The following is a 25,015-nucleotide window of genomic DNA, read 5'->3' on the forward strand; positions in this document are numbered from 1 at the left end:
ATCCTGAAAAAATGTGTAGGTCTTTTCCATGGTGTCCAAGAACATTTGAAGAAAAATCACAAGTTCGTGCAATGTAAACCCGGAAGACTTGTAGCCGTTTTGCTTAAAAAATTAACCAAAATCTTAATCTTGCAATTTTGAGTGGTTTTAGCTCGTCCTTCCTTGTCCAATGATGAGTAGTTATAGTCTCGAGTTGCGTTGGTTACGAAGTAGTCCGACTGGAGACTGCCCGCTAGTTTGGACCTTCTTCGTAACACTATCCACAGTCTGTAAAGCCAGAATTAGAAGAAAACAAAATCAGAAAAGTAGTTTTTGGGTCAAACAATTAGACGGAAGCATAAGGTCATATTCCTGTAAATCCACTTAAGTCTTACAAAGCCGTAAAAGGCACAGGGTAGCTTTGACAATTGCAAAGTGACGACACAGAGAGCTTCGAAATAGAACAGTCTTAGTGCAAACACGATTTCTGAATAAACTTCATCAGATAGCAAATTAAACAATAAAGCTTAATGTATCTGACATTATCATGCTAAAAATACAACATTTAAATTTTTGATTTTATTAGCTGTTATTTTTACTTGACAAAAAGGGTAACTTTTTACCTTTATACTCATACATGCAATCTTCATATTCATTTGGAGTGTCGAAATGAACTTTTATATGTCACAGGCAAAGTTTGAAGCAGCCAGTAAATTATCATCCGATATATCCACGGAGCTAGTTTCAGCACCTATCAAGGACGGTTTCCTGGCCCGCTATAATTCCACTGTATCCCACGTACGGCATTATTTCCTGGGGACGGATCTTCCAATACTATATATATCCTAAACCAAATAGATCTCGAGCCCACTCGGCTAAAAAGTCAAAGAAATCATGATGATCTACCAGTAGACACCGTTTTTCTTCATCAGAGTCTGACGAGGATTTGTCCAGGTTATAAATAAAAAATTTGTCCAATAATAAATCACCGAGAAGTTATTCCACAAGCCTAATTTCTACAAGCATTCCACTTAATTTCAGCATCATTATCAGCATCATTAATGGACATTTTCCCACACACTTTTATACCCATCATGAGGAGTTTTCAGGTTCCTATACAGCCATATGGTTGCGAAGGCGAAGCGTGGCCCCTTGATAAGCAAAGTTAATCCGATTACGTACTTAGACGCTATAACAGAGCAGTGAAATTCTTGAACCCCCAAAACATGGCCTTTTAAACGTTTTGTTTCTCAGAAAATATGCTCAGTATGATTGAAATGTTAAATTATAACGGAAGAAGAAATTCTAAACTTCATGTCAGTGAAAAAATCACTGTCATCGATGCCGAAACCTGAATACTGGTTACTGGTAAAGCTGACCTTTAAGTTGGGAAGAGATTGTTTGAAAATGTCCCCAAATCTATGTATTTATTTCAATTCCTAGGAATTTCATAAAGTTGTTATTTCAAGAGCAGTTGAACACTTCTATCATCTTAGTATATTCCGAATTTCAGCTTAATCTGTTGTTGTTAATGCTAGTGTTACACCTTGAACTATCTCCATGGAAAATTTTGATGAGGATTTTTTGCCGACCACACCACGCGCATGGTTTTCAGCAAAGATTCTATAGCACTGTAGGCGCTATAGTTGACCGATTTCGGCCTGGCAAAACAATGGACGATCACATATTAGCATATTCATTAGCGTCACTCGGCGTGACTTGGCGTGGGTCTCAGTATTGTCCAATGGAAACCGGCAAAAAGGGTGATATTTATTAATTAATAACTTGTGAAGAAGGCTTTCTGCAAATTTTTACTGCACACCATAAGATTGACAGATATTGCAAACACCAGTGTTACAACTTTTAAAAATACACGTAGCCAGGCCTTTTTTTCCAATTTCAACGAAAAGTAATGAACATATCACAACGATTTTTAGCACTTACTTGGATCATTATAAGGGAAATTAACCCTGAAAGTTGCATGAAGATACGGTCTTCCAAACGGGAGAAATTAATTTTCAAAGATTTCGCCCACCGACGTGAACATGTGGTTTCATTCAATTTTTTTAGAAATTGCCCTTTAATAATAATAATAATAATAATCGGCATTTAAGAACGCTCTTTTTAGTAAACTAAATCACAGCGCTTTGCAACCACACGGCTGTATAATGTCCATCATCCACAAAACTCAATTGAGTATTCAGAAATTTCCAAACAGTTCTGCCTGGTCATGTATATTTCATTAAAAAGGCACTTCTAATTTCAAAACATCAGCACTGATCCTTGTGAAACTTAGATGCAAAATGCTTGAATGTTTGTTTGATTTATTGATGGGCTTTCATACAAGGTGGAGATTGGAGATTTCAGTGGTATTTGAAGCAAACAAAGTGCATCCTTATCCTGTACAAATGATCCTATATGCCTTTAATTTAAGAAAGTTTTGGTATTGCTTTGGGTTGAAGGGTAATGATTCATGTATGTGAAAAAGAACTACATGATTGTTGAACAATATTTCTTTAAAAAAGTGACTTTTTAAAGACACTTGAAAAGGACTTACTACCATTCAAAAGCATGTGCTACCTCTGTGTACAAAGTAAATGTTAAAGTTGAAAGTAGTTGATGTTCAGTATAGTACGAAATACAAGGTAAACCCAAAATGCCCCCGCTAGGTTGTAAACAAATTGTTTTATATGTGACTTTTACAGCCTGTGGCACCCCATGCAGAACTCAGAGTGTGGTATGCTTCAGACTATGCTCATACCATGAATGTGACATTACTGTGTGCAAATAAACCAGGTAAGATGATGTTTCTATGTATAGATCGTATGCGGAACAGCCATCTTGGAGGATATCTTTTGTTATTTATTTCAGTACAATGAATGCATAAAAGGTTAATTCATGCATAACAGCAAAACAAAGGCATTTGTCCTCTTAGATGGCTGATGTGCAAAAGGTCTGTTACTATTTCTTTCACCAAGTTTTCCCCATGGACAAATGATGTATTGGTTTAATATGACACAACTGTTGCCAAGTTTCTCTTTTGATCCAAATAGTACTTTACACTTAGCTTGCTGTCTCATAAATTGTAAGTATAAATTGTATCAAAATGTACTGAATATTTCATAAAGAGGCAACTACAAGGAAACATTGCCTCTATGAAAGAGGCCAAAATCAATACTGTGACAAGCACTATGACCTGGACGGCAAAGGACAGACAAAATATTTTTTGCTGTTTATGTGGACTTGCCCACGTCCACGCAAGGCTTCCCCCTCTCTGGAAACAGGTTTAGAGAGAATTTTGGGGTTAGGGTTATCTGTCGCATAATGAAGGTGAACACTCAAGGAAATCATGATAAAAAAAGATTTGGTTTGAGTGTTAACAGTGTGAGTAAAACAATGTTTTTCTCCGTTATTTTCGCCGGGTTTTTCTACACGAAAACAACGGAATTTCCACAATAGGTATGTAAGCGTTTGTTTATGGTGTAAATCGAGGACACATGTGCAACATCATCGGTGTATCGAGGACAAGAACCAAATCGAGGACGACCTTGATTAGAAAACGTGTACAAAACCAATGAGAGCTGTTGTGAAAAAGTTAAATGTACAAACAAAGGAAAAGGGAAGAGGAACACAAAATCCTTGGTCCACTTCACTCTACTTACCTGTAGAGCAATACTACTTATGCATATTCCCCCTACCGGCAGGTATTTTACGCTAAGAGTTATATACAATAGCGCCCTCTGGCGCCCTACCCATAATACCCCGCGGCAAGCGTGCCTCTTGAGCGTCCTCTTTTCTCTTAGCGGCAGGTGGGGTATGACGTATAAAAATACGCTCCGTATTTTCATTGTATTTTGATACCATTTTGTGCTTTTTAAGAGAAGTATTTGATTAGAGAAAGTGTAGTAGAGTATAGTAAAGGTAAAGGTAAAGGGGATGAACCTGTGTTCACAGGAACAGAGTGCCCATCTCTCTTTCGTTAGCGATTGGGCCAGACTCGTATGCTGCTGTGGGGGGATCGCCACACCACCTCCACACCGAGTCTGTTACCTTCCCAGCATTGAATAATGCCGGTACCCATTTAACACCTGGGTTGAGAGGAGTACTTGAGGTAAAGTGCCTTACTCAAAAGCACAACACGCATGGCCACAGTGGGGCTCGAACCCACAACACGTGCCCTCTATATAGAGTATAGTTTCGTCTTATTGAGTGATAAGTTCATTATTATGAAGCGTTTGGGGAGAACCGTCCCACGGGACGGACCGAGTTCTCTGCTGGTATCGCTCCGTCGTTACCACAGCCGAAGTCCCTCGTCCAGCACCCTCAGCCACTGCTGGCTTGGGGCATTGGCAGTTCCGCTGACCAGGACCTCGGTCTCCTTCGGTCAATTCAGGCAGGACACCCAAACAGAAGGCACACTCCGGCAAGGTTCCTCCAAAACATACTTCCTGTACCGAAGTGAAGCCTAAAAAGGGCCGACAGGGCAAGCGTGGCTCGGGTACGAGCGCCGCTATAGCCCCCGGCTCTTCCCCGAACGCTGGGCAGCCCGAGGGGACTAGCCGCCATGCTCCAGTGGGCTCTAGTCACCCGTGCCCTCCTGACACAGTGCCGAGTACCACTGGTTGCCAGGACGGGCTGTTGCACGGGCTATCAAACCGACCAGCGCTCACTCAGCCCACGGGGCCTGAAGCGCTGTCGGCCGGGCAGGTTATAAGCGACGTGGAGCCGGTCGCCCGGGGATATCCCGGCCCGACGGCCCCCGGTCTATCTTGCTCTGAGGGACCATTCTCGTCATCGGACTTTTTCCATTGTTCGGGGGTCCCGGTGCCCAAGGTGTCTTCTGACTTGTCGTCAGACACTCCAGGGCGTTCTTCAAAGAAGAAGAGCAAGAAGAAGAAAGCTGATCGCCGATCACGCTGTTCTTCTTCGGATTCTGACGGCTCCTCTGACCGGTCCCACCGGGGCAAACGCTCCCGACGTGAGGACTCGATTTCGAGGTCTAATTTCCTGCAGGCATTTCAGTCTATTTCAGCTACGCTATCGGCTATGTCTGCAGGCCGCCAGGCGGGCCTATTGGTGGCCCCCCTGAAGCGGCGAGCTACGCCCCACAACCATCGGTTGTTGGTCTCGCCTCACAATCTTCAGTCACCGGTCACGGTTGGGTGGCCCGTGAACAACGGGACATACCGCACACGGTTAGCCTTGCTCCGGAGTCCCCGCCTGCAGTGAATGCTTCACAGTCATTGTTCATTGGTCACGGTTGGGTGGCCCAAGCACAACGAGATATACCACGCGTGGTTGATTGTACATCGGAGGTCGGCCCGCAGCGAATGCCTCATGTGCGTCGGCCGTGGGCCGCGGTTGGATGGACCAGGGACAACGGGACCTACCGCACACAGTTAGCCTTGCGCCGGGATCCCCGCCTGTGTTGAGTATTCACCCATCGATGTCTGTTGTCTCTGAGGGAGTTGCACAGCCACCACTGCGTGGTTCTGTACAATTTACCCCTCCAAACGGCTCTCGTTCACCAGAGTCTACTCGGCCCTCACAATCGGCTGATTCATCCGATGATGACGAAGAACCAGACCAATTACACCGGCTGTCCATCACTGAAACGGAACTTCGTTTAGTACAGAGAGACATGATACGGGTACTTAAATTACCCTTTGCCGATGAGCCCGCTCCGACCGATCATAAATCATTCAAGCGTCGGACGGGCTCCACATCTAACAGTGACAAAGTGTTCCCCAATCTTCCGTTGGATCAAGTATGTGTGAAACACATCGACAACATTATGTCAACAAATGGCGTCCATTCCTTAGACGGGAACAGGATTACTATTGTTTCCCGCAGGAAGATTTTGCCAAATTTTTCACCACGCCTTCCCTCCCCGACGCAGCAAAAGATAAGCTGGCGGCCGATGAGGGGAATTCGTCTTCCAGCCGGCCCTTTGTGGACAAGACGAGGGGCAAGCTTGAAGACACTTTGAAGAAGATAGACTCAGCTTCCCGTTTTGGCTTGCGTTCAACTTCATTCTTGCTTCTCCTCATGGAGTATTTAGCCTTAGGCTATGAGGACGAATCGCCGATTCCAGCGGACATGCTGACTGCGGCCCTTCATTGCCTTAACCATGGCCTTCGCACCGTGCTTGACCAGTTCGCATGCGTGTCGGCCTTGGCAACCTCCGCCCGCCGGGGTAACGTGCTTGACGCACTTTTCCTCCCATCGCGGGGTGCTCGCAAGAGACTTGAAACCCTCCCTTTGTCGGGTAAAGATCTCTTTGCTGGGAAATTCGAGGAACATATGAGAGATGAAGCCAAGCATCTGAAGGCTACTGAAAAGATCAACTTCAAGAAGCCTCCAGCCCCAGCGACCAAAGGACAACAGAATAAAGCCAAAACGTTGTTTGTTATCCCTCGACGCAAACCACTGAAATCTAGTCGTGGTGGTTTTCGTGGCCGCACCGATAACAATTCCGGTGTGCGTGCCACGCAGACTCGCATGTTCTCCGGACAGCAATGGCCGCAATCCGGCTGCGGCTTCCGGGCGTCTTGAGCACCCCCCCCCCCCACCTCTCAACCTCACCCCGAGTCTTCACGCGGTTAGTGAAGACAGTCGGGGCCGCACTACGAAAATAAGGGGTGATGATTTTCATGTACCTCGACAACTGGATCATCGTGGGTCCATCTCAGACGGCCACGTCAGCGGCACTCAACCGGACATGGCGTCTTGCGTCGGATCTCGGGTTTATCATCAACACCGAGAAGTCCCACCAACTTCCGTCCCAGTTCCCATTCTTTCTTGGAGCATCACTCGACCTCAAGAAAAGATTGGCTCGTCCTACAGAGGAACGGATTGTAAACCTTCAGAAATGTGTATCCCTGGCAGGCCTTTCTCAACGAGCTGCAGCCATTGCAGCCGGCAGCAGACGAGCATCGACCAGGAAAATTTATGACAGTAGACTACGCCATTTTTACAGATGGTGTAGAAGCCGATCTCTGCATCCCTCTGATACTTCTGTAGGGGAGGTTGCAGACTTCCTGGTATACCTTTTTGAAGGTAGCCTTACTACTGCCACGATTAAGAATTATCGTTCAGCCATAGCAGCTATTCATGGTGGCTTTACGGATGGTTCTTCAGTATCAAATAACCAAGCTCTCAGCCAAGTCCTCAGGGGAATGTTTGTTTCACGCCCCCCGATGCGTAGGTTATTACCGACATGGGATCTCTTCAGTGTTTTATCAAACTTAACGAGACCCCCATTTGAACCGATTGTTGCAACTGTCCATTAGGGTTGCCTTTCTGTTAGAAGTGACTACGTCTAGACGCCGTAGCAAACTGCATTCACGTACCGTAGAGACAGGTCACATCCGGTGGGAACCGGGGGGTGTGCGCTTGATCCCTAAAGCAGGGTTTTTGACAAAGAATCAGTCGGAGGATTTTTCTTCTCCTGACATCATCGATGAATCGAGGACAGGAACCGAATCGAGGACGACCTCGATTAGAAATCGTGTACAAAACCAATGAGAGCTGTTGCAAAAAACTTACAGTATAAACAAAGGAAAAGGGAAGAGGAACAATAAAAAATCCTTGATTTACACCATAAACAAACGTGCTAGTGTATGTGTATGTGCTTCTCGTTTTATAGGGTGGGGTGGGATGGGAGTAGGGGTTGGGTGAAAATGGGTAGGGGGAGGGTTGTGGTGGGTGGGGGAGGGGTTGGGTGGGGAGTTGGAGTAGGGGTTGTTGGTTGGAGTAGGGGTGGGTGGGGGATCCAAGGTAGGGGTGGGGTAAGGATGGGGATGGGGGAAGTGTGGTGATGTGGTACATGTATACACGTGTAAGGACATTTGTTTACTTTTTGTGTTGGCATTTAATGAAACAGACCCCTTCAACTTGGCACACCATCCTGAATCCTCATGCATTTGTGGAAATTTCAATTTGTACAGGGTGAGTCGAAAAAGCGGAACCCAAACCCAAAGACTTACTTACTTATATTCTCCATGTTGTGAATTGTTGTAATTCTTCATGGCCAGTTTCTTCTTGAAATACCATGGGTATCTATCTGATCAAAATCTGGTTAACTCCGTTTTGTCTTGCATTGTATGTCTAAGTTGCATAGTGTCTATTCCAGTAGATTTGTTTTGGGTGAAGAGCAGTATTTTTATCCACTGATCGTTGCTCATTCGTGTGACGTTTGACATATTGCAGCATTTGTACCTCACAGTATTGGTCTGAGGTTGAGGTTTTGCAAATGCGGTGTAGATCAAGGTTGGAGTATTTACACGAGAAGTCGTATTCTGAAGGAGGTTCTCTCGACTGGTTTGGACAGGTTTTTCCATTGACTTGGATTTTCTTGGTGGGATTTTGCCACCATGGCCGCCAGGCTGAAAAAGCTGAAAACTGTTGTGGATCATACCGCGAAGGAAAGGTGTAAATTGCCTGGAGTTTTTTTTTCACCTTAGGTAAGGTCCCACGATTGGACACCGTAGAATAGTCGACTACGGACGTGCGCCTAGAGGTATTTGACGCGGAGGGAGAGTTTAAGGTATTTATTGGTAAAGACGTGTTTTAGTTCAGACCATTTAGCTTGGGCTGCGGTGATGCGAGCATCGAGGTAGACATCAGCTTGGTTGCTTACCATCTGGCCAAGATACCTGAACTGTGTTACATTTTGATTATGTGATTTTGAACGTTGAAAAGCGACTCCGATTTCATTGTTTCAGGAGGGGTGTTGAAAGACATCGTTTCCATTTTAGTGAAAGAGAAATTGAGACCAAAACGGAAAGCAGTCGCATGGAAGGTAGTGAGGAAATCTTGCAGTTTAACAGCTGAGTCAGTGAAAACAACCATGTCGTCAGCGTAGAGTAGAAATTGCTGCCTTTTTCTTCCAGCGGCGGGGTGGTCTCGTCGATTTGTTCGGTTTGTACACTCGTTTGGTATGGCGAACTTGATGTCAATACCAATTCCCTCGGGGTGTAGCTTCTCGTTATCGGAGATGATGACTTTGATCACAGAATCAAAGTAGAAATTGAACAAAACGCATGATTCTAGAACTCCTTGTCGACAACTCAACGTAACTTTAAACTCTGAACACTCATTCGCACCAGCTACTATTGCGGTGGTGTTGGTGTACAGAGATTTGAGGACATTTGAAAGTCCACTTCAGGGACTCCCTTACCTGTTAAACCTGCAATATGCATATTTCTCTAAGCCTTAGGTTCCACGCTAGATTTTAAAACCACACAAGGGTGCCCTCCATCACCCGCCCCCGCTCCCGCCTACGGCCAACTCGTCCTCTTTTCTCTAGCGTTCATGGAAGACGAACGTGTTTTCGAATCTCCTACGGACGTATCCTCTGCTAGAGTGTTTTTTGTGTACATTTTGAAAGAAATTTGTGAGTTATTTCTTTTGTGAGTTATACTACAAGATTCGGTGCTTCTGGTAGAGTGCCAGGTTTTGTTTTTGTTACGTTTACAGGTTTGTGTACGGAGTACATTTGCTGTTGATTTTGTTAATAAAGAAGTCAAACACGAGGTGTGTCGTTTTCTTCTTGTTTTATATACCGCATGGTGTGCTTGCGTTGGTTTTGTATAATACGTTCAGAATAAAATAATACGTACAGAGTACGCTGGTTATCTGTTTATTAATAAAAGAAATACATGGGTTGTGTCAGGTTTTCTTTGGGGTTGTTTTGTGAATCTACAGTTTATTTTCACGTTAGTAATGGCGGACACACGTCAAAGTAAGCGTGGTGTGACGCCAAAGAATTTCGTTCCATGTTCTTCTTGTAATTTTCTTCTTGAAAGTTGAACTCTCCTGCTATCATTATATGATTGGCATCATAAACGATATGTTCCAGCAATGAAGAAAATTCTTGCATAAAGAGTGTAGCTGTGGGCTTTTTGTTGAGCAATCTTTGAGGTCTGTATACAACTATGAGTCGGAGAGGTTTATTGGAAGGTGAATTAATGGACAAGTCGATGTGTTCAAAGGCATCATATGCTGTTACTTCATGCCGACGAACATGGACCCACGTCAGATAGGGACCCACGCCGGGTTTCGGCAGCGGTAGCGGTCCCCAGTACCGAACAACCCTCGGGGAATGAGGAAACTTTTCCCTCGAGACAAAAACGTGATCGCCAGAAACAGCCCCCAAGGGGGGAGGGTGATTCCTCGGTGGATTCGGATGAATCATCCTACCAATCCACGACCGACCAGCGATTGTGCGTGGTCATGAATAGCCTAACTTCGGCTATTGGGCCTAATGGCAAGCATGGTGGATGCGCCCACTACAATTACATCTACTTGCCCACTACCGACCGTGCATTCACCAAATCCAATGGCCAGTGCCAATCCCAAACTTGATTCGCCCCCATCTGGACTGGTGGTCTCAGCGAACAAACGTCAAGGGCTGATTTAAAATTGGTGATCGTGTAGTGTAGGGCCCGGTTCCTAACTTAAGGAAACAAATTCCACTTTAAAATTATTAGACAGACCGAACTAGTTGGTTCTCAATAAACAGGTATGTCATAGATAGAGGGCAGGGTTTTGATTTTGTTAAAGGAAATTTAGGGGGTAAAATGATGATGACAAGTGCGGCGACACAACACACAATCCGAAAATAAAGATGCCGATCACCGCGGCCGCGTGATGTACCGTGAGTAAGCACGGCCTGCTGAATCGCAAGGTACAAACCGCGCAGGAAAATCGTGATTTCTACCTCAAGAAACTGTTCGAAATTGCAAAATGGGTGTCATTAGAATTGAGAAGTCTGCTTTTGATTATAAAGGTGATTTTTTTAGCAATAAAAAAACATTTTGACTCTAATTTGATCAAAACAAAACAGGGGCCCTACGCTACACCATCGCCATAAAATTTTCCCACACGTACTGACGGGTTTTCCCGACGAGTTCCGTCACACCCGAGCATGCCCTGATGAGCACTAAAAACTTGTCTCATGGCAATTATTGCTGAATAGTTTTGTTCTAAGAACAGACAGGTCCTTTTACTGTGCCAAACTTTTATTATAATTAATTTTAGCAACAAGCTGACAAGTAGCTACCGTAAAAAAATAATAACTTTTTGATTCGCGACTGCCATGAATATTCATATTGTGGAGGGATCCATTAATTTTGTAAAGGGGTGTTTTATCCTCTTTTGGAAGATTACATCATTTTTCGTATTCATTTTCAACGAAAAAAAAATATATTGCAAAAATTACGAACTTATTCTGAACATGGAAAGGTTTCAAGACTCCTGAAAAAGTATTTTTTAAATTCTGATACGGTGAAAAAAACTGAAAATGCTGGTGAATTTTGCCGAGGATAGCACACCCTTCACCGCAATTGGTTTGGTCCAAACGTACTACGTCACGCTGGAACACGGCGCAGCAGGGCCAGAGATACCAGCCTCGACTCCATGGGCGCGTGCGCGTTCCTTACACTAACCCCTGGCCATGATTATGACCTAAACGACGCTCATTGGCTATTCACAGTGTACTGCGTGCGCATTTCGAAGATTGCACGCCAGGCGCGCCCATAATGCGCTCGCGCTCGCGTGCTTAGCTTTGCACGTAACGTCACGTACGAAAAAAAATTGTTATTCAAAAGTCGCGATGCCTGTACGATATGGATTATGGCAGCCTCGTTTTTTCGCTTAAAAAAACCTGTATCTTCGGTTGTAAAGTGACGAAAGGGGTACGTACATTAAAGGGAAAATACAACATTTGCAAACATCAAAAAATAAAACTACCAAATCATTCTGAAATACCTTGCTGGACTGTTAGTGAATGACAGTGTAAAGCATCCTGTAAAATCATGGCACCTGGTATACTGTCATTTTCAAGAAAAGTGGTATTTTTGTATCAATTTCCAACGCTGATCGGCCGATCAGCGTTGGAAAAAACTGGCTTTTTTTTCAAATACTGGCCCCAGTTGACCATCGCACTTGTTTGCAATCGATTACACACCTATGAACGGGTACAAGCCAGCTAGACTGGTTCCCTGACCTTACAATTCCCCAATATATGTAAACTGCTCTGTTTCTTCTTAAATGAAGTCAGGGAACCAGACTACAGGAAAATGATTGTTTTTCTTGGTTTTTATAGCATTTTCGAACCCAAAACCTAAAAAAAGTCAGTGTAACTATATTTGCTATATATTTCCAACCCCCACAATTCCATCCATTTCTGAAAATTACAGCAAAAGCAAATGATGTATATTCCCTTTAAATACAAATCTTTGCTAAATAACGTAATGTCCAAACGTTATGTTTGAAAGGATTGACTCTTCAAAATCACAACTTTTAACATTTTAAAGATGGCGTCGGCATGTAAAACGGATAAACTGCAGCTTAATTATAATGTGCCATATTTTGACACATTTAAATTACACAATTCCAGGGGTTAAGATCGCGCAAGGCATGATGGGAAACAACATGGCGCAGCAAGATCGTACCCATGGGGAACGAGGTTGCAGAGATACTGACCACGCTGGATGAATGCAAAGAGCACGCTTTTCTTTGAGAAAATTGCAAGGCGCGTACGATTTTTTTCAAAGTGTATTGGCCCGATATCCTAATGTATGCCTTGCTAGAACACTGCAAATAATGAAGATGAATGCGGTGACTTGTTCAATCATCCACACGTTTTATTTTTGCCCTTTCATTGCAAGCTTTAGCATTCCTAGCGCTATCAACAAATACTTTCCGAACTTTCCGAACCGACATTTGGGTTCTGTTCGGTTCGGAAAGCCAAGTTTGGCTATTTTTAGTTCGGTTCGGCGGTACGGCTGCAGCACTACCTTGTACTTCGGAGACTGATTATTCTCACTCAGGATTTTATTGTGTCTGCCTGTATAGTCCAGATTCGGCCTTGCTAAGCCCCATCCATTTCTTCGGAGATGCATGGCCCCATGATTCCCTCATCTGTATCATGCTGTGTGAATGGTCTGGACTGCTGATGAATTGCTTACGTGTGGTCAGCAACAATCGGTTGCTTTCTCCATAAATCTGTAGACCCACTATACATTTTTAATGAATCCTACATGTCTCCTGCACTTCATGTCTCCTGCACTTCTCACATGTCTTAATTAGTCCAGAACCAAATGTACCCCTGCTTGCCTAGTGTCATATTTTGTGACACGACAGTTGTAGTTCATACTCATAGAATCTTAGATTAGTAAAGTTCTGTTCAGTGTGACGACTCCATATTTTTTTTTTCAAGATCAGCATCCGGACATTTTAAAGATATTACACAACCTTGTGTAAACTAAATAAAATACATTCACATATTTTTCAGAGTAGGATTTTGGGTAAACAATGATGCCGGAATTGATTTTCTTTTTACTTTTTTTCTGGTAAAAACCATAGTCTGTTTTTTTACTGGATACTGACTGTAGCGAGCTGCTAATCAAAAATAATAAATTCAAAATACAAATCACACAACCGTTAAAAAAAAAAATTGTAGGCCCCTACATCAATTTATTTTTTTTGCACTTTGGATTTTTTTTTCAAGATTTTTGGCTTGTTCAGATTTATTTTCAAGTTTTCAAGATGGGTCACAAAATTTCTTGAAATTTTTGTTCGGCAACACTGGTTGTGTTCAAGGTGACACTTTTTGCACATATTTATTATACCTGTCTATTCCATATAAGAAGTGTGATGTGACTGCCGTTGCATATAAAGTAGGAATATTTCACTTTTTTCCCACAATTTCTTTGGGTTACTCATCAGCTGGCTAGCATTTCTTTGCACAGAATGTGGAAAGTGATGAGGAAGAATATATTCCTGGAGTTATCCACCCTCAAAGAAACCTCGCATGACATGTTCCCAATCCAGAGGTGTGACCAAAACACAGACTTGTATTTTATGATCAGCAGGAGACAACAATGCAGAAGTTGTAAAGAAATCCTAAAGATTTGTCTTCTTGGGTCTCACTGCTTAATGCTACAAAAACCTGCGCGTTTGATCCAATTCTGCAGGTTTCATCATCAGTTACATCTTTCCCTGACATACACTGTATATTATCAAAGGAATTGTAGTAGTGCATTCACACGGAAAAGGTTGTAGTACAGAACAGAGGAGGTCAACAAGGGAACAACTTACATTGTGACAATTAAATCAGCAAAGACGATCATGAGGTTGATGATCAAGCCTGTCTTGATGACAACTCAAATACAGACTCTGACTCTAAATTCGAGTAAATTTGAATGATAGTCAGGGAGTTTCATCAGAATCAAAAGTGATATACAGGCACAATTTTGAAGTTAATAAGGGAATAAATGTGTGCTCCGGAGGTTTTTATCACTCGTTTAATACCGCTTAGAGTCTGGGTGCTGATAATAACCCGAGCCGGAGGCCGACCGAGCACATATTTATTCCCATTCATAAATACCTTATCCGTAAAAAAATATCAAATAATTCGTTCAAAAAATCCCGATTTTGTTCAACAAGTTCACTTCATGCTTTTTGAAACATCCCTCTAGCAAAATAATGGAGTGTTCAGCTGGCGAGTAAGATGTAAACAACCCTTTTATGGAGATTGACGCGCGCGTAACATGTTCTGCGCGATGTCACGCAGAACGCACCTGGGGCGTTGCGTTTTGAATTTAGAACTATAAAATTCTGACTCGCTTGTAGTGTTGCGCATGCCTACGTGAGGATTGTGAACGTTCAACCAATGAAACGGTAAGAGGCACTGGATTTTTAGGAGTCCACATTTTATTGTGACACTGGAAAAGTGTTTAAGACCAGCTAGCCATGTCTTTATCATCCGTTTAAGACCGGTCACGTGACAGGCTCTCGACCAATAGGAATAGCTAAACTGTCTGAGGTATTTATGAATAAATGTTCATAATTATTAAGCTCATTTGGGAGGGTTTGGTGGTTCATTAAATCAGATAAGCCCTATTGCAGTATGTAGAAAGAACTAAAGTTCCATCTGGTTGCAAAATACACAATATTTATTACATTTATGAATGTATGAAAATACCAGCAGTCGCAACAAAATCATATTTAATTGTCAAGAAGACCAAAAATTGCTTAATTTTTTCCCCATGAAAACTCACATTTTCTGTGCAGCAAGTTTATGGAAATACATGTGCACTTATTGTTCCCCCGCGGCGAAGCCGAAGGGACATACTATTTTCCCCTTGTCCTTCCGTAGGTGGGTATGTGGGTGGTGGGTGTGTGTGTCCGGACAAATCTTGTCAGCGTGATAACTTGAGAAATACTTTACATGTGAACTTCAAATTTGGTTTGTGGATTGTTCTTGGCAATCCTAAGAAGCCTATTGCATTGGGGGCCGAAAGGTCAAGGGTCAAGGTCTCAGTGGCTAAAGCAAAAGAAATTTTGTCAGCGTGATAACTTGAGAAATGCTTTACATGTGAACTTCAAATTTGGTTTGTGGATTGTTCTTGGCAATTCTAAAAAGCCTATTGCATTGGGGGTCGAAAAGTCCAGGGTTTTTCAAGGTCACAGTGGCTAAAACAAAAGACATTTTGTCAGCACGATAACTTGAGAAATACTTTACATGTGAACTTCAAATTTTGGTTTGTGGATTGTTATTGGTAATCCTAAGAAGCCTATTGCATTGGGAGCCGAAAGGTCCAGGGTCAAGGTCACAGTGGCTAAAACAAAAGAAATTTTGTCAGCGCGATGACTTGAGAAATACTTTACATGTGAACTTCAAATTTGGTTTGTGGATTATTCTTGGCAATCCTAAGAAGCCTATTGCATTGGGGTCAAAAGGTCCAGGGTCAAGGTCACAGTGGCTAAAACAAAAGAAATTTTGTCAGCGAGATAACTTGAGAAATACTTACATGTGAACTTCAAATTTGGTTTGTGGATTGTTCTTGGTAATCCTAAGAAGCCTATTGCATTTTGGGCCGAAAGGTCAAGGGTCAAGGTCACAGTGGCTAAAACAATAGAAATCTTGTATTTATTCTGAGATCATAGGGATTAATTCATATAAAACCTACAGAAAACACTAATGCTGTCAATGAACGTTCCATGTGACCCAAGTACATGTACATGTTAGTTGATGTTAAAAGAGTGGTGTTAGGTCATGGGAACAGTCATGGTTGCGGGGCATTTGTGTTTGTAAACACACCTGACTTGTTTTTATATCAGATTTGCAAGCCATTTGTAGGGGTATCTGTCATAATTATGATCTAATAGTTACAGTTTCATGAAAATAAAACATGCCAATTATTATAGTACAAGGAAACAACCATGACCTTCAGAAAATACAGCCCGCCAAAATGGACATGCTCTTCTAAGATTACACATTCGACTTCTATACCAATTTTAATACATTTTAACCTCAACCATCAACCTGTAGAATGTAGCCATTGAAAACTCAAAAGCTAATTTGAAATGAACCTTCTACACCAGCCTCTCCCCCCCCCCCAAAGAAAAACTGCCTCTGCTTATATCTGCCCTGGTGGCCTGCAGTGTGCTTCGTTAAAATAACAACACGCATGGGTCAGTAGTCTTCGAGTGCAGTTTCAAAAGGAGAGTGAGCAGTTTAAAGGGAATATATATACAAGATTTGCAAACATCCAAAAATATAACTACCAAATTTCTATGAAATACTGTACTTGACTGTTAGTGAAGTACAGTCGAAAGCATACCCTGTAAAACTCATGGCACCTGATTTGCTGTCATTCTCAAGAAAAGTGGTATTTTTGTATCAATTTCCAACGCTGGTTGGAAGAAAACTGTTTTCCCCCAAATACTGCCCCCAATTTACAATATTAAGTTAGTCGACATTTTGTTTGCAATCGTTAGCACATCTTTGAATGGGTTCACGCAAGTTTCCCTGTTTCCCTGACCATACAATTCCCTGGCGTCTATAAATTGCAGTGTTGAATTTAAAGAGGGGTCGGGGAACCAGACTACAAGAAAATGATTGTTTCTTGGGTTTTCCAGCATCTATGAACACAAAACTTCATACAAGTCCGTGTGAGTTTGCTTTAAAATACTTAACCCATCCCCCCCCCCCCCCCACAGCCTTTTCTGAAAATTACAGGAAAAGCTATGTTGTACATTCCCTTTTATGAGCTTATGACATGCAATGACATGTTGGCCACATTAGGCAGGTGGCCTCAATACAGTGTTTAGCCAAATACAGGTGAAATAATTGTAACCTTTTGAAAGAATTTAATGCTGGGATGCTGTAGAGGACATCAAGCAAGTGTTCATGGACTCATGGACTAGATTGGGAAGACCAAGGACAGCAAGATCAGAGGACAATCGCTGCAGTTCGTCAGCAGTTGATCGACCATCAACATGACAAAAGTGCAAGACGGAATGGAGTTGGGCTCAGCCCAGCCTCTTTCAATCGGATAAACACGACTTGACCTTCATCTTCATCCGTATAGAGGAATTTCGAATTACCACCGTCTCCGCATTTCCACATTGAAACCGAGGGTCTCTGTGGCACGCATTCTGCACGTTCTGTTCCTCACATTGCAGGCAGGTAGGTCGGCCCTCTCGTTAAAGACGTTTTCCTTTTTTGTAAATCTTGCGATTTTTTTTAGTGGCGGTGGCATGTAATAAATCCCACGTTAATATAGCATAAATATACAAGTATGCCACTGCCATACTATTATAGGATATGCCAATATTGTTGACATTTTTTTGGTCACTGTTTTGTGTATGTATATCGGCCATGTCGGTAGATTCAAGGAACCCGACGATTAAGCGTGGTTACTGTAGGCCGAAGTTCAGAAACTAGACCGATTTTCGAGGTTCCTCAATCAAGAAGATTATACACTGAAATATTATTATTGTTTCGTAGTTTTGTTATGAGCTTAGGTTCTCAGTTGTTTTGTATAGACTAGTAGAATATTGGAAAGACAGCAGTGCCATCTTCAATTAATTACAGGGTTGCAGATGTGAATAAATGGAGGCTCTCGTCAAAATTGCATTTCATGTTTACAAATAAAACGGCTATTTTTAACGATTGTAGAATATAGCCAGACTGCCTGAGCGGTGAATGATTTAGAAAAATCCATGTACGAAACTTTGCTAGACATCATTGTCATTTTAAAACAGTTTTTAATAATTACATAAATTGATACTTTTGTATTCATTAGACAATGGCTAATCTCACAGAGAAGATGACATTCCAGGAGCAAAACGGGATGTTTCTGTGCCTGCTCTTCAAAAAGTAAAATGTGAAGACCGAAGACCGAAGTTTTGACTTAAATGCCGTGGAGATTCTTGCAAGGCCAAGGCGCAGATGATAGAGGTATGTATGCAGAAAAATGTTCGGCCACAAAAAAAGTTCTGCTTCCGATTTATACATGGGATTTGGAAATAGGGTAGGTAGGCAGGGTTTATTATTTTTTTTGACCATGTTATTTTGTTTACAATCATATGGAGGTGTCGGTATGTAGTCAAGTGTACAAAAAGTAATTGACGATTTTCGTTGTTTTTTTTTTCATTTCCCCCTCCCTCCCCCCCAAACAAAATAGGGTAGGAGCTGTCAAAAGATGGTAGGTAGGGTAACCAGAAGCAGAACTATTTTATTTTGGCCTCATTTGTACACCGTTTAAGGCTAATTAAATTAGTGTCTGGTGCTGCCTATGTTGTGGGCAAGCATGTGGGCATGGCTGGGAGGGCCTGGGGGGGGGGGGGGGGGTGTTCCTAGTACATTTTGTATACAGTCACAGACCAAGGGTGGACAGAGAGGTTACCACTGAGGAGGAGGGTGAGGTTGTCCTGGGAGGGGAGGGGGCAGGGACAGAATGGTATTCACAAGTAAAAAAATAGCCATGTTTGGGAAAATGTTGGGGGGGGGGGGCCTCCACACCTCCTTGGATCCACCATTGCTGACAGTACTTTTGCAATTATTGCAGTGATTGTGGAATTGACATGTAGTACTCCATTTCTATGTTCTTATAAGACAATGAAAACCCACTTTTATGCAATAGCACTCACATACCTGGCTGCAGAGAGGGCATGTTTTTTGTTTATGAGAGAAATTATCAGATGGAATATGAAGATGATGAGAGCAATTGTTGTTTACATTCAATAAAAATGACTACATGTGAATCAATGCAATAACTCACACAGTACATGCCAACTTACAATCACCAATATATGTGAGGGCTAAAACCCGTAAACCATGTTACATTATTCTGACAATACAAATTGTTGATTTTTCCCATTTCTTGTTATTTTCCATTTTAGGATCCAACAGCTTGTCCTTAGACATGGAAATGAGTCTACAATCGTTGATCCCACTCCAGATGAGCATTGGGAGAGTCTCTAGTGCAGGGTCAGCTGGCATTAACTGGAGCAGAATAGTGTGACTTTGTTGTTTACACACACAAAGGTTTAATCATTCAACGAACACCTTTTGAATTAACATTTTGGAATATCCTTTACAAAAAAAAAATGCAGAAGTTTATTTTGGCTTTTACATCAAAGTGGCTATTGAACAATTCTAATCTATTGTCTCGCAAAGTTAAAAACTTTTTTTTGCATGTAATCATTTTCCCTTGACAGTGTTATAACTCGATCAAGACTTTTCAGCACCCACAGCATTGGCTGAGATGGTTCTTTTTTTTTATATTTTGAATTGTGAATAATTATGATTCATAGTTTTAAAGAGGCATTCATGTTGATACATTAAGTTTGTAGTCATTAGACATTAGGCATAAGTGATCAACTGGTATCGCACACTGGTTTGGGTATCAAACATTCGTCAAAATAGTGTCAGTGTAGACCCTATCAAAATATTAGAAACAAAATGTGTTGAACTTGTATAACTCAGTAGTATGCATTTATGAAACTTAAGGTGTACATCCTTATATTGGCAAGTTTTGCATGCTTGATTTAAGGGCTTACATAAAAATACACAGTTACAAAAATTAGTCAAGAAGCCAAGCACATTAAAATTTATGTTTTATTTCATATTTATTTCACAGGCATTACATATGACAGTAACTGAATGTAAACCAAGCATAAACAAATCGACCCCTTAAAGAATATGCTCCAAAACATTAATTTTTTCACTTCAATAAAAGTCAAGAAAGTGCTGGATACATGTATTTGAAATAAAGTGAACAAGTGATGTATGTATTTAAATTAATGTCAGTGAGAGTATTTGTTCTTTCTTGGAGTGTAGAGTTTATACATTAGGCAAAAAAAAATCTGCTTCTGATATGCCCCACCAACCCTATTTTGAATGCCCCTACTCTAATTGTTTGGGTTTTGGGGGGGGGGAATGAGGGAAAAAACCTGAAAACCATCAATTATTACACGTACCTTTTTATATCTAAACGCAGACACCTACGATTGTACACCAAAATGCTGTTTATTACTAGACATGTACATTTTTGTGCATACTACTCCAGAACTAGACTTGTCTATGAAAAACTTCGGGAAGAATCCCGTACATGGACATCACTGAGTTTTCCCTGCAGTGACCTATCACCCATCAGAAAGTGGAAACGTCCTAAAGAGTCAAATTTGCAGCAGGGAAAATATTGAAGCATGGGCCTACTGAGTAAACAGTTTGATTGGTATTTTTCAGACCAGTCTCATAGGGTTTGTGCACAGGTATGCAACTCCTTCCGATCCAATTCTTCAATTGAATATGAATCAATTAATACGGTTCAACTAAAAAAAATGGGTGCGAGGTTCAAGGATTTCTTTCAGAACAGCGTAGGCCAGGTAAACTCGTAGTTTCTCCTGACACAGCCAGCCTCGTTTTCAAACCCGGAAGTGCGCAGATCGACGCTAAACTCGTCGTTGTGGGATTCCTCTATCGCATCCACATTCAACACAAGCTTCTTGCTGCTGACCTTGAAAGAAATTTATGACAAACAATAAAATCCAGTTTTGAAACCAACCCGATTTAGTTTTTGGTTTCTTTTTTATGCACTCATGTCTTCTTCTTGAATACTTATTCTCATGCACACCATGCCTATTGTGTTTAACATAAAAAGTAAACCAACTGCAATTTTGCATCAAAATCTCATGACAATGGCACTCAGTGATGCATGACCCTGGAAATGTAAACAAGGTATCATTGAAAAGTATAGAGATTACGCTTTCAGATGATACCAGTTTTATAGCCAGTAAACATTTAGTCTGTCCATACTGGCTCTTCAAAGTTGGGTTTCCTTTTTATTTAAACACCCTGTATATATATATTTCATATTTTAAAAACATATGTAGCACCAAATATAATTATGACTGGTAAGCCAAATAATAAACTAAGAACTTTCAGATGAAAAAAATGGCTTCCTCAATCACCATTATATTACCAATTAAACGAAATAACCCTAAAATCTGTTTCGTTCAAAAATGTTATTTCAAGAATTGTCGCTACAATTGTCTTTAAACGGCAACCTTTGAAATGTAAACTAGATCTTAGAAAATTGTTTCTTGAAATATACAGATTTCACATAGCTTAAACTTCATCAGGTTAGTTGCTAAGCACCTGTCTTTAGATCTTAGCACTTTGCTGCTTCAAACGAACAAAGTGCACAAATGACAAATGATTTGCCCTACATTACCCTTAATATTGATGGCAGGATTCAATGTTTTTGCCCATCTGCAGATGGTTCTGCAAAGACAGAGACAAGTCTGATACAGTCCACTGATGAACAAAATCAATTTGATGTTAAAGAGACACTACAAGAACTACATGAAAAGGTAGGTATCAAAAAGGTCATCTCAAAATAATGGGTTATTATGGAAATTAACACAGTTAAAGTGGTTTCACCTTTGCGGCAAAGCGTTGCAAATAATTAACATTTTCTTCATTTCAAATAATGACACCACACAAAATTTCCTCCCCTCCTACTTGGGTTTAATTCGGAAGTATCTAACCCGCTCAGCAACAGAGAAACTTGTTCACGCCCTCATTTCATCTCGGTTGGATTTTTGTAATTCCCTGTTGTATCAGCTACCCCGTAACCAACTTGCTCGCCTACAAAGACTCCAAAATTCTGCCGCTCGAATTGTGACCCTGACACTCTCTAGAACCCATATCCCCCGATTTTGCAGTCTCTGCATTGGCTCCCTTTTGCTGACCGGATTTAGTACAAACTGTTACTGCTTGTTTTTCATTGCCTTCATGATTCAGCTCCTGAATACAACATAGACCTATTAACTCCATATAATCCATCCAGGCGATTGAGATCTTCTGATGCTTCTTTGCTGGTTGTCCCTCGCACTCACAAATCTTGGGGGTGATCGATCATTTTCTTATGCAGGTCCTCATCTTTGGAACAAACTACCCCTCGGCATTCGCAATATCTCATCGCTTTCTGAATTTAAAGTTGCCCAAAAGACCTATTTGTTTCAGACCACTCAGAATATTCTTGTTTAGTTAAATTTAATTGTTTTGTTATTTCTGATTTGATATAAATTTTTGTTTGCGCCATGAGCGTCATTTATGGCGGATAATGGCGCGGTATATTTTTCCGTATTATTATTATTATTATTATTATTTTGGGGGATGCAGTTGTCTTTCCAGAGGCTGCTTTGGTGATTATGATTTTATTTTGTCTTTTTCTTTATTTATTCAGGACAAGAACAATAATTCAGCGTGTGCTAGTTCTTGTGAACCATGGAAATGTTCCAATTGTAGTAAGGTGTTTGGAACATTTTCTCTGCTTGAAGTGCATTCATGTGAATCCAAGATTAAGAGAGCCAAACCATGCCAACAGCAAAACGTCAGGACATCACAAAACAGGTTAAGTGCAAGGCAGTCAAAAGTTTGTGAGAAGACACAACAGCTAGAGCTTGGGAATAAAGACTTGCATGTTTATACACAAGTGAAAAAGGAGGAAAATCCTGGCCCTTCAAAGCTACATGTCAGGAAAGAACCTATGACTTTTGCTTGTCATCTTTGTCCAAAGGTTTTTTTAAACCATGACAAACTGAAAACACATAGCTATATACACACAGGAGAACGTCCATTCCTGTGCACAATAGTCAGTGTACGAAGGCCTTCATTTCAAAGTATAAACTATTGCGGCATATGACCACTCATTCTCCAATGAAAATTCATATATGTTCATACTGCGACAAGAAATTTCATCGAAAGGATCACCTCAAAATCACTTGCAAACTCATGACCCCAATAAAATATCATTTAGGTGTACTTATTGTGGTAAGATGTACAACACCAAACAGGATTCAAGAAGAACACATGGCATTACATGCTGCTGCATCTGGTGAGTTAACTTGTAAAATCTGTAACAAAGACTTTGAAAATACACACAATCTACTTGAGCACATCAAATTTCATTCGGGAAAGTCCAGTGGAACTAAAGAGAAGAAGCATCAATGTGAACACTGTGATAGACAGTTTTACACAAGAAAAGATGTTAGACGCCACATGGTTGTACACACGGGTAGAAAGGATTTTCTTTGCCAGGCTTGTGGGCAGAGATTTGGACGCAAAGATCACCTTGTAAGACACACAAGAAAGAGCCATGACAGAAGTAACAAATATACGGGGTTAAATTGGATGAACAGGAATTAGCCACAGCAAAAGTTCAACAAGCACTAGAAATAGACCAGTTTCAAGGACAACTCCACATTCCTTTTACTGAAGAGATTCCTGTGCATTGCTCTGTGGGACACTTTACACCCTCCTCTCACCGATTGACAGATCTATTAAAAGTCCCCCAGTGCCGCCACCTACATTCTCCAACAAGATATCACGTGGGTTCCCTTCTCCAGCAAAACAAACAGTGAGAGTAAATGCAAGGGAGAGAATGAGGATAGAGCCAGCAGTGGAAACAGAAAGTTTGAATGTGAAGAATATTTCAGGTGAGTCTCTTTGCTCAGAATCGATTGACTCTGGACAAGGTGTGGGTTTTTTGCCCATCCAGCATCAAACACAGTCTGGTACACCCTATGCAATGTGCCCTGCCAATGTCACACAATCTCCCAAAACACCACCAGAACACCACGAAGAGATAACATGTAAGCTACATCAGCACCAACTTCATCAATCTCCACAGTCCCATTTTCAGCAACAGACAAAACTTCAAAGGCAGCATCATCCCCAACAACAGTTGCAAATGATACATGATTGTACATCCTCCTCTCTCTTCAACCCAAACTTCTAGCATCAGTCAAACTTGTTCAAAAGTATTACAGGTGCCATTTTTAGATATGCGCTCTGCACTCCCTCAATTCCATCAAGCTTTCAGTAGTTATAAAAATGAGATATCTATTTACTGACACCACTTCAATCTTATTAATAAAACCTATTGCGAATTAGTCCAGCACCCGATATAATGAAAGTCATCGTAACTTACGATGCATCACAGTGCTGCGACGTGTCGTATCCCTACGGTGCGTAGTAGCTGCGACGCTCCTGCGATCCATTTCACAAAACACGTCCTAAGTGCGACGTGTCATAGGTGAATTTATAACACAACGCGGTGACTGTTTTACGTATTATTCAGTGTACAGTTAATAGATGCCTGATATTCAACAATGAGCCATTGGATCTCCTCTCACAAGTTTTAAAACATAAAAAACATGGATAACTTGTAAAGCAATTTCGAAGGAAAACAAGCTCTCAGTGGAATGTATATAGCTACTTTGAAATTTCAACTGCAATATTTTAGGCTAATTAATAATTATTGAATGCATTTTCTTTTTACAACTTAACACACATTGTATCGGTATTAAAGTCTCGTTTATGTATTTTTATGGCATAAAAATTGCATAAAAAAAAAAGAACGCTTTAAACTTTGCGATGATCACTAGACACGTCATGTTTTAAGCCGTTGTTAAGGACCATACAAAGGGTTCAACCATCGCAAGTTTCATGAAATGGATCATACGTTGCGGCGCGAGTTACGACCTGTTACATGTCATAAACTCGGTTGCGACGCGTCGCAGCACCAGTTTCCCAAATAGTGTTCTCTTCGTACATTTCTTAATCACTATTTAAATGCATAGTTTTGAGTGAGAACTGAAAACAAAACAAGTCTCTTTAACTAAAAAAACAAAATATGTTATCATTGCAAAGGATTCCAGTAATATA

The 25,015-nt window shown here is 41.3% G+C and overlaps 1 long non-coding RNA gene and 1 pseudogene across 1 annotated transcript; both read left to right on the forward strand.

The window, feature by feature from the left end:
• LOC119728042 overlaps positions 1 to 23,494 on the forward strand; it is a 75,618-nt pseudogene extending 52,124 nt beyond the window's left edge.
• Positions 17,024 to 19,449, forward strand: LOC119728688. Its single transcript, XR_005271120.1, has 3 exons — positions 17,024 to 17,461; positions 18,081 to 18,235; positions 19,180 to 19,449. It is a non-coding gene; the product is annotated as an uncharacterized LOC119728688 (long non-coding RNA).
• Positions 23,495 to 25,015: the final 1,521 nt, after the last annotated feature.

This window comes from Patiria miniata, unplaced genomic scaffold (genome assembly GCF_015706575.1).
Source record: "Patiria miniata isolate m_02_andy unplaced genomic scaffold, ASM1570657v1 HiC_scaffold_20, whole genome shotgun sequence".
NCBI classification, from domain to species: domain Eukaryota; kingdom Metazoa; phylum Echinodermata; class Asteroidea; order Valvatida; family Asterinidae; genus Patiria; species Patiria miniata.